The following is a 9,975-nucleotide window of genomic DNA, read 5'->3' on the forward strand; positions in this document are numbered from 1 at the left end:
TTTATTTTATTTGTATGAGCACACTGTAGCTATCTTAAGACACACCAGAAGAGGGCATCAGACCTCATGACAGATGGTTGTGAGCCACCATGTGGTAGGTGGGAATTGAACTCAGGATCTCTAGAAGAGCAGTCAGTGCTCCTAACTGCTGAGTCATGTCTCCAGCCCCCTTAATTAGTACTTTTATAACCTTGGTGTAGTGTTCATACATGCTATACTTGGGAGATACAGACAGGGGGATCGGGGTTCAACGTCACCCTTGGAGACATACAAAGTTGGTGGCCAACCTGGGCTATGTGAACACATGTAATGGGGTTCAGAACTCAAGTCCTCATGCTTGAGTGGTAACATTACCCACTGAGCCATCTTCCCAGACACTTTCTTTTCTTTTTTTTTCACCTTATCCTTTTTTTTTTTCATATTTATTAACTTGGGTATTTCTTATTTACATTTCAATTGTTATTCCCTTTCCCGGTTTCCAGGCCAACATCCCCCTAACCCCTCCCCCTTTCCTTCTATATGGGTGTTCCCCTCCCCATCCTCCCCCCATTACCACCCTCCCCCCAACAATCACGTTCACTGGGGGTTCAGTCTTGGCAGGACCAAGGGCTTCCCCTTCTACTGGTGCTCTTACTAGGCTATTCATTGCTACCTATGAGGTCGGAGCCCAGGGTCACTCCATGTATAGACTTTGGGTAGTGACTTAGTCCCTGGAAGCTCTGGTTGCTTGGCATTGTTGTTCATATGGGGTCTCAAGCCCCTTCAAGCTCTTCCAGTCCTTTCATTAATTCCTTCAACGGGGGTCCTGTTCTCAGTTCAGTGGTTTGCTGCTGGCATTCGCCTATGTATTTGCTGTATTCTGGCTATGTCTCTCAGGAGCGATCTACATCCGGCTCCTGTCGGCCTGCACTTCTTTGCTTCATCCATCTTGTCTAATTGGGTGGCTGTATATGTATGGGCCACATGTGGGGCAGGCTCTGAATGGGTGTTCCTTCTGTCTCTGTTCTAAACTTTGCCTCCCTATTCCCTGCCAAAGGTATTCTTGTTCCTCTTTTAAAGGAGTGAAACATTCGCATTTTGGTCATCCTTCTTGAGTTTCATGTGTTCTGTGCATCTAGGGTAATTCAAGCATTTGGGCTAATATCCACTTATCAATGAGTGCATACCATGTGTGTTTTTCTGTGATTGGGTTACCTCACTCAGGATGGTATTTTCCAGTTCCCTCCATTTGCCTATGAATTTCATAAAGTCATTGTTTTTGATAGCTGAGTAATATTCCATTGTGTAGATTTCCCACATTTTCTGTATCCATTCCTCTGTCCAAGGGCATCTGGGTTCTTTCCAGCTCCCAGAGACTTTCTTAATGTTTGTCTTAGTTAAGATTTCACTGCTATGAACAGGCGCCATGACCAAGACAACTCTTATATGGACAACATTTAATTGGGGCTGGCTTATAGGTTCAGATTCAGTCAATTATCATCAAGGCAGGAAGATGGCAGCTTCCAGGCAAACATGGCACTGAGAGTTCTACATCTTCATCCAAAGGAAGCTAGGAGAAAACTGTCTACCACTTGGCTAGAAGAGGGTCTCATTGCCCACCCCAACAGTGGCACACTTCTTCCAACAAGGCCACACCTTCTAATAGTGCCATTCCCTGGACCAAGCATATTCAAATCACCACAACATTATTTCTTTTCTTTTTTCTTTTTCATGTATATGTGGTGTGTGTGTGTGTGTGTGTGTGTGTGTGTGTGTGTGCATGCACATGCACATGCTCGTGTGTGTGGGGGCGGGTGTGTACAAGAGTCCACACATGTATTGGCACACATATGTATGTAATTGTATATGTGCTCATATCTGCTGATATTAGAAATCTCCCACAATTGTTCTTTACTTTATTCTTCCTGAGGCAGGCTCACCTACACACCCAGAGCTCCCAGATAAGGCTAGTCTCCTTGTATCTACATTCCAAAGCTAGAGTTAAAGATAGACTTCCACCCTCTTCCAGCATTACAGGTTTCTGAGGGTCAGAATTCTGGATCTCTATAACCACTGATATAACCATTAGGATTCTGTTCTGGACATTGTTAATCATATCTTTGAGTTTATGTTTTCCAGGTTGAGTTCAGCAGGAAATAAAACGTGAAAAAGGCAGATGCCTCCAGTGCAAGCACATAGCAATGCTTCTCATTAGCCCATTCGCAGGAGAGAATTTGCAATGTCTCCTAAGCACAGGGCTTCCACAGATATGGTGAAAGAAGTCAAGGAGACTAAATGTAGAACAGGTGAGTGTCTCATTTCTATTTCTGGGAGACAAGACACTGACGGCCGTTAGAGCTGCACTGTTTTGAACATGAACTTATTTTAAATGTAGAAAGAGAGCAATGACCTTCCTGAAACAAAAATTACCATAGGAACTGGTCACAGTCTTCCTTACTGCTTTTCTTTCCTTTAACTGTCAGTGGACAACTACTTACAACAAAATGGTGATAGGAAGACAGAGAAAAGCAGAGCACCTGGGGTATCATTTCCTTTTGTCCTTCCTTAGCTACCAGTAAGCCGGCAACCAAGAGAGTGTTAGCAGACTTGAACTCCCTGGCACAGGACAGATGTTCTGAGCAGGGCTCTGAACACAGAAACATGAAAATCCATGATTAATAAATGACACCTCATAAAGGTACACACTTGCACAGCAAAAGACCCTCATCTGAGCAAGGCAGTGGTCGACAGGATAGGGGAAAGGTTGCTAATTATACATTTGGTATGGGGTTAGTATCTAGAGTATACAGAAATTTAAAAAAAACTGAACATCAAGAAACAATAACCTAGCCAGGTAGTGGTGGCACGTGCCTTTAATCCCAGCACTCAGGAGGCAGAGGCAGGTGGACCTCTGAATTCAAAACCAGCTTGGTCTAAAAAGAGAGTTCTAGAACAGCCAGAGCTACACAAATAACTCCTGTCACAAAAAGCAAAATAAATAAATAAATAAATATAATAATAGTAATAATAATAATAATAATAATAATAATAATAATAATAATAATCTTAGTTTGGGTTTTATTGATGTGAAGAGATACCATGACCAAGATAGCTTTTATAAAAGAAAATATTTAATTGGGACTGACTTGCAGTTTCACAGGTTTAGTTCATTATCTATCATCATAACAGGAAGCATGGCAGAGTCCAGATAAACATGGTGCTGGAGAAGGAACTGAGAGTTCTACATCTTTTTTTTTTTTTAAGAGATTTATTTATTTATTATGTATACATTGTTCTGCCTGCATGTACACCAGCAGGTCAGAAGAGGGCACCAGATCCCATTACAGATGGTTGTGAGCCACCATATGGTTGCTGGGAATTGAACTCAGGACCTCTGGAAGAGCAGACAGTGCTCTTAACCAATGAGCCATCTCTCCAGCCCCAGAGTTCTACATCTTGACCTGAAGGCAGCCAAGAAGGCTTTTCCACACTGGGCAGAACTTGAGCACTAGGATCCCTCAAAGTCCACCTACACAGTGAAACACTTTCCTCCAACAAGGCCACACCTCTTAATAGTAGCTCTTCCCATGGGCTAAGTATATTCAAACCACCATAAATAATAGCCCAATTAAAATATAAGGTAAAATTATTGAGCTGTCTCTCCAGGTCCACAAAGGCCTTCTGAAAAGCCATATGAAAACTTATTACTGTAGAAGCTTCCTAAAATATATACATATATAAAAGGAACTTAAATGTAGTCACCACAGAATAGTGGAGACAATACCCCAACTAGATACCATATGCTACATAATAAAAGCCCCAGTAATGGGAATGGATTGCATTTCTTTGAATTACTGTCCAACAGGTCCCCTAGACCTGCTAAACAATATGGGCTACTGCCACATTTGTTGATGACCCTACTGTTAAAGACACCATATACTTATGGCGTCAAACATGGAGAAATCAAACTGGTGCTAAACTGGAAACATCACTGACCAGCTTCCAGAGTGCTAGAAGCTGCTAGACACGCTGCCTGAGGAGGGAAGTAGGCATTGCTCTTCCCCCAGTAACAAATCCTATAAGCTAAAATAGTGACCTGCTTGTAACATATGCCCATGGGTACAATACTGACACGGAGGTCGTGGAAATAACCAACAACTTTTGATTGACTACAAGGCCTCTGAATAGGATGGAAGCTGTATCTTGTACTGCCAATGGGGCTGAGAACCTGAGACTGGAAATGCCTTGGGTTCTAGGGGAGCGACAGCATCTATTACTCTGCTGCAAAAACATAGCAATAAGACAACTCCTAGTGACAAACTGTTATACCCATAGGTCAGTGGATCACAAAACCCTCATCATAGAAGATTCTTCTCACAGTAAGTGGCAGCCAGCATAGAGACACACAACTGGACAATGTACAGAAAATGAGAGACTCAGAAGCACCCGGCCCCAAATTGGAAGTATTTTTCACGTTCCGTCCTATCCAGCCTCTGGGAGCTCTGTGGGAGATGAAAACGTCAAGAAACAGTGTTTTCCTAGACACGATGGGGCTGATGTACATATAATCAATCTCAGAGACTCTAGCAACATGGACAAGACCTGCACGAGCTCAAGCAAGACAAAAATCTTTGTATGGGAAATGGGCACAAAATTCTAGCCCTAGACAAGAAACTACTTGTAATTAGTAGCTGCTTAGAGGGGAGTCAATTTTCTCCAGTGGAGTGACACTAACTATATCAACTATACCACAAGGCGGGCTAAATGCTTGCAAATAGTTGCTCACACAAATGGGACTCAGTGCCTTCTCGTCTCCTTTGCTTCCCTTTTTGTCTTACTCAAAAGAGAGAAAGTCCATGAAGTTGGGTGTGTATAGAAAGGAAGGAAGTTCTTGGATGAGTTAAAGAGAGGAAAGATATGGTCAAGGTATTTTGTATGAAATTCTCAACAAAAACGAAAACCGGAGTTGGTAAAATGAATTTAATAAGAAGCAAGCATTTTCAAATTACTTTTGTGCATCATTTGTGTTTATTTGGTTGAAAGACCCCAGCTTAGCAGCAGTAACGCCATTTTGCAAGGCTGTACTTAAGATAACTGGTTCAGGGAAAGGTTAGAACACTGAGTACACAGCGGCTGCCAAGCAGGAGATGTTTGGTTAAAGGCCTGGCAACAGGACAACTGCGGTTGAGCACCTGACAATAAGAAAAGCCCCGGGAGAGGTCCCACACCCTGGTGGGGGGCCGAGTCAGTTGTTATGTTTCAGGAAGGTAGCTAGGAAACTTGCCCCCGGGCTGAACCCTTGGGGGGCCGAGTCAGCCGTTATGTTTCAGGAAGGTAGCTAGGAAATATTAGAATCCACCAATTATATCCCTGTAACCATGCATCTGCTTCTGTATGCTTGCTTCTGCTCCCCAAAATCCTATAAAAAGCCCATCCTTGGTTCCGTGGGGCGCGCCAGTCCCCCGAGTGACTGAAGCGCCCACAGGTACCTGTGTATCCCGACAATAAATCAAATCCTCTTGCTGATTGCATCCTGTGGTGTCTCGGTCTGGTCATTGAAGTTGGAGGGTCTCCATCCCGAGGGAAAGTTCTCCCAGAGAGCTTTTCATTTGGTGCGTTGGCCGGGAAAGGAGATCCTCCACCCAGGGACCACCGACCACCCACTGGGAGGTAAGCCGGCCGGCGTCTGTCTGTCTGTCTGTCTGATTTTGTCTCGTTCTGCCTTATTCTGTCTGTTCTGTGAGCGCTCAGCCAGGTCTGTTCTGTGGGCGCTCAGCCAGGTCTGTTCTGTGAGCGCTCAGCCAGGTCTGTTCTGTGAGCGCTTAGCCAGGTCTGTTCTGTGAGCGCTCAGCCAGGTCTGTTCTGTGAGCGCTCAGCCAGGTTGTTTGGAATTTGGGCGGGACGAAGAAGGAGCTGACGAGCTCGGACATCTCGCCCCGCAGCCCTGGAAGACGTTCCAAGAGTGTTAGGGGCCCGACTTTTTCGGGGCCCAATCTGGGACTCTGGTTAGAGGAGAAAGATCCGGACTAACGGCACCTCTGTCTGTATTTTTGGCTTTCAGAGGGCCCCGGACCTTTGCCACCTCCATCTGACTTTTTGCTTTCAGTTTGGTACCAAAGCCGTGCAGCACGCCTGTCTGTTGTTTGTTTGACTGTTGGTGTTGTTTGTTTTCTCTGTGTTCTAATCTTCCTTAGAACTAACATGGGACAGTCCCTAACAACGCCCCTAAGTCTCACTCTTGATCATTGGAAAGACGTCCACGACCGGGCACACAACCAGTCCGTCAAGGTTAAAAAAGGAAAATGGCAGACTCTCTGCACATCCGAGTGGCCCACCTTCGGAGCGGGATGGCCAGTGAATGGCACATTTAATAAGATCATTATTTTACAGGTTAAAGATCGGGTCGTCCACGGACATCCTGACCAGGTTCCTTATATTATCACTTGGGAGAGTCTCGCCTTAAACCCCCCCCCCCGGGCGGAACCCTTCGTGGACCCGAATTGGCCTCCCCTCAACCCCCAGCCTGTCCCCTCGGCCCCGCCCGGTCCGCCGGCCACGTCTTCCTCTCTCTACCCCACTCTAATTAAATCAGAGCCTTCTAAGAAACCTGTCCTCCCGGCAGACTCAAACTCCCCTCTCATAGATCTTCTCTCTGAAGATCCTCCTCCCCCATATCTTTTACCTATAGGCCCGGCTGAAACGGAGGAGGCAGAGCCGCCGGCCAGATCAGTTGCCGGGCCACAGTCTGATAAGGGTTTCTCCCCTGTCGAAGGGAGATTGCGCAATAAGCGCGAGGTGATGCCAGATACAACCTCCCAGGCTTTTCCACTTAGACAGGGAACCGGTGGCCAGACCCAATACTGGCCGTTTTCAGCAGCTGACATTTACAATTGGAAACAACACAACCCTTCTTTCTCCAAAGATCCGGTGGCACTCACCGACCTAATAGAATCTGTTTTACTTACCCACCAGCCTACTTGGGATGACTGCCAACAGCTCTTACAGGCCCTCTTAACCTCAGAAGAGAAACAAAGAGTGTTCCTAGAGGCCAGAAAGCATGTTCTGGGAGATGATGGGCGTCCCACCCAGCTGCTTGAGGAAATTGATGCTGCATTCCCACTTAAGAGACCAAACTGGGATTTTAATACAGCTGAAGGTAAGGGACACCTACGCCTTTATCGCCAGTTGCTTCTAGCGGGTCTCCGAGGGGCTACATGACACCCTACTAATTTGGCTCAGGTAAAACAGGTATTACAGGAAGCAGGGGAAACTCCCTCCGCCTTTCTAGAGAGACTTAAGGAGGCCTACCGTATGTACACTCCCTATGACCCAGATGACCCAAGACAAATGACGAGTGTCTCTATGTCCTTCATCTGGCAGGCTGCTCCAGATATCAGGACTAAGTTACAGAGGTTAGAAAATTTGCAGGGCTATACATTACAGGATTTACTTAAAGAAGCTGAAAGGATTTTTAATAAGAGAGAGACACAAGAAGAAAAAGAAGATAGAGTTCGCAGAGAGAGGGAAGAGAGAGATAAAAAAAGAAACAAAGAATTGAGTCGAATCTTGGCCGCTGTAGTTCAGGGCCAAGAAAGGAAGGGAGATAGGGGGGGAGCTCGAAAGGGGCTGAAGTTGGATAAAGATCAATGTGCCTATTGCAAAGAGAAAGGGCACTGGGCCAGAGAGTGCCCCAAGAAGCCTGGCGGACCCCGAAAGCCTCGACCACGAACCTCCCTCTTGGCTCTAGATAAAGATTAGGGAGGTCAGGGCCAGGAGCCCCCCTGAGCCCAGGGTAACGCTTAAAGTTGGGGGGCAGCCGGTTACTTTCCTGGTAGACACAGGAGCCCAGCATTCAGTCCTCACTCAAGCTTCAGGACAACTCAGCGACCGGACGGCCTGGGTACAAGGAGCTACTGGTGAGAAACAATACCGTTGGACTACGGACCGCCGGGTTCAGCTGGCTACCGGTAAGGTGACCCATTCCTTCTTACATGTTCCGGACTGCCTGTACCCTCTGCTGGGCCGTGACCTGCTCACCAAACTAAAAGCACAAATTCATTTTGAGGAAGGAGGGGCCCAAATAACTGGCCCCCACGGAACTCCCCTTCAAGTTCTAACCCTACAATTAGAGGATGAATATAGACTATATGAACCGGGACAGGACAAGCCACAATCCCTAGAAATAAACACTTGGGTCACGAATTTTCCATTGGCTTGGGCAGAGACTGGTGGGATGGGGTTGGCGCTCCAACAGCCCCCTTTAATTATACAGTTAAAGGCCACTGCAACTCCAGTCTCCATAAAACAATACCCTCTGTCACATGAAGCTTATCAAGGCATAAGGCCTCACATTAAGAGGCTTCTGGATCAAGGCATCCTAGTCCCCTGCCGGTCGCCTTGGAATACGCCTCTTCTGCCTGTTAAGAAACCCGGCACTGGAGATTATAGGCCAGTACAAGACTTGAGAGAGGTCAACAAGAGGGTAGAAGATATTCATCCGACTGTTCCAAACCCTTACAATTTGCTCAGTACACTGCCCCCTACACATACTTGGTATACGGTTTTGGACCTGAAAGATGCCTTCTTTTGCCTCCGGCTGAGCCCGAAAAGCCAACCCTTACATCGGGACTTAGCTGACTTTAGGGTTCAGCATCCCACCCTCATACTCCTGCAATATGTAGATGACCTCCTCCTAGCGGCCACTTCTGAAACTGCATGCCAACGGGGAACTGAATCCCTCTTACAGACTTTGGGACGATTGGGCTACCGAGCCTCTGCCAAAAAGGCTCAAATTTGCCAGACCCAGGTTACTTATTTAGGCTACCAGCTACAGGATGGACAGCGATGGCTGACCCCGGCCAGGAGACAGACTGTGGCCGGCATCCCTGCCCCCAAGAATGGCCGACAGCTACGAGAGTTCTTGGGGACGGCGGGATTCTGCCACCTCTGGATTCCTGGGTTTGCTGAAATGGCAGCCCCTTTGTACCCCCTCACTAAACCAGGGGTGCTCTTCCAGTGGGGACCAGAGCAGCAAAAAGCATTTGAAAACATCAAACAGGCCTTATTGTCCTCCCCTGCCTTGGGTCTCCCTGATATTACCAAACCTTTTGAACTGTTCATCGATGAGAAACAGGGGTATGCTAAAGGGGTCCTAACACAAAGGTTGGGACCCTGGAAACACCCTGTAGCCTACCTGTCTAAGAAATTGGACCCTGTTGCCTCCGGCTGGCCACCGTGCCTAAGGATGGTGGCTGCTATTGCTGTCCTGATCAAGGACGCTGGAAAATTGACTTTGGGACATCCACTCACCATCCTAGCACCCCACGCAGTGGAGGCCTTGGTAAAGCAGCCCCCAGACCGCTGGCTCTCTAATTCCCGCATGACCCACTACCAAGCCTTGTTACTGGATGCAGAATGGGTTCAGTTTGGGCCCGTAGTCGCCCTCAATCCTGCCACCTTGCTTCCTCTACCAGAGGAGGCAGAACAACATGACTGCCTACAAATCCTCGCAGAAGTACATGGAACCAGGCCGGACCTATCGGACCAGCCTCTTCAGAATGCTGACCACACATGGTACACGGATGGCAGCAGCTTCTTGGCAAAGGGAGAGCGAAAGGCTGGAGCTGCGGTCACTACGGAGGACAAAGTAATTTGGGCGAAAGCCCTGCCTGCTGGTACCTCCGCACAACGGGCTGAACTCATCGCCTTGACTCAGGCGCTCAAGATGGCAAAAGGTAAGAGGCTAAATGTATATACAGACAGCCGTTATGCCTTTGCCACGGCACACATCCACGGGGAGATCAACCGGAGGCGGGGGCTGCTCACATCTGAGGGTAAAGATATTAAAAATAAGGCTGAAATTCTGGCCCTCTTAGAAGCCCTATTCTTGCCCAAAAGACTGAGTATTATGTATTGTCCAGGACACCAGAAAGAGCACAACCCAGAGGCACGAGGAAACCGGCTGGCCGATGCCACGGCGCGAGAAGCGGCCATGAG

The 9,975-nt window shown here is 47.3% G+C and overlaps 1 long non-coding RNA gene across 1 annotated transcript; it reads left to right on the forward strand.

The window, feature by feature from the left end:
- The first annotated feature begins 2,118 nt into the window (after positions 1–2,118).
- On the forward strand, positions 2,119–5,972 carry LOC148006650 (uncharacterized). The gene is made up of 3 exons (XR_015677875.1): positions 2,119–2,285; positions 4,315–5,734; positions 5,810–5,972. It is a non-coding gene; the product is annotated as an uncharacterized LOC148006650 (long non-coding RNA).
- The last annotated feature ends 4,003 nt before the right edge of the window (positions 5,973–9,975 follow it).

This window comes from Rattus norvegicus, chromosome 2, assembly GCF_021556685.1.
Source record: "Rattus norvegicus strain SHRSP/BbbUtx chromosome 2, alternate assembly SHRSP_T2T, whole genome shotgun sequence".
NCBI lineage: Eukaryota > Metazoa > Chordata > Mammalia > Rodentia > Muridae > Rattus > Rattus norvegicus.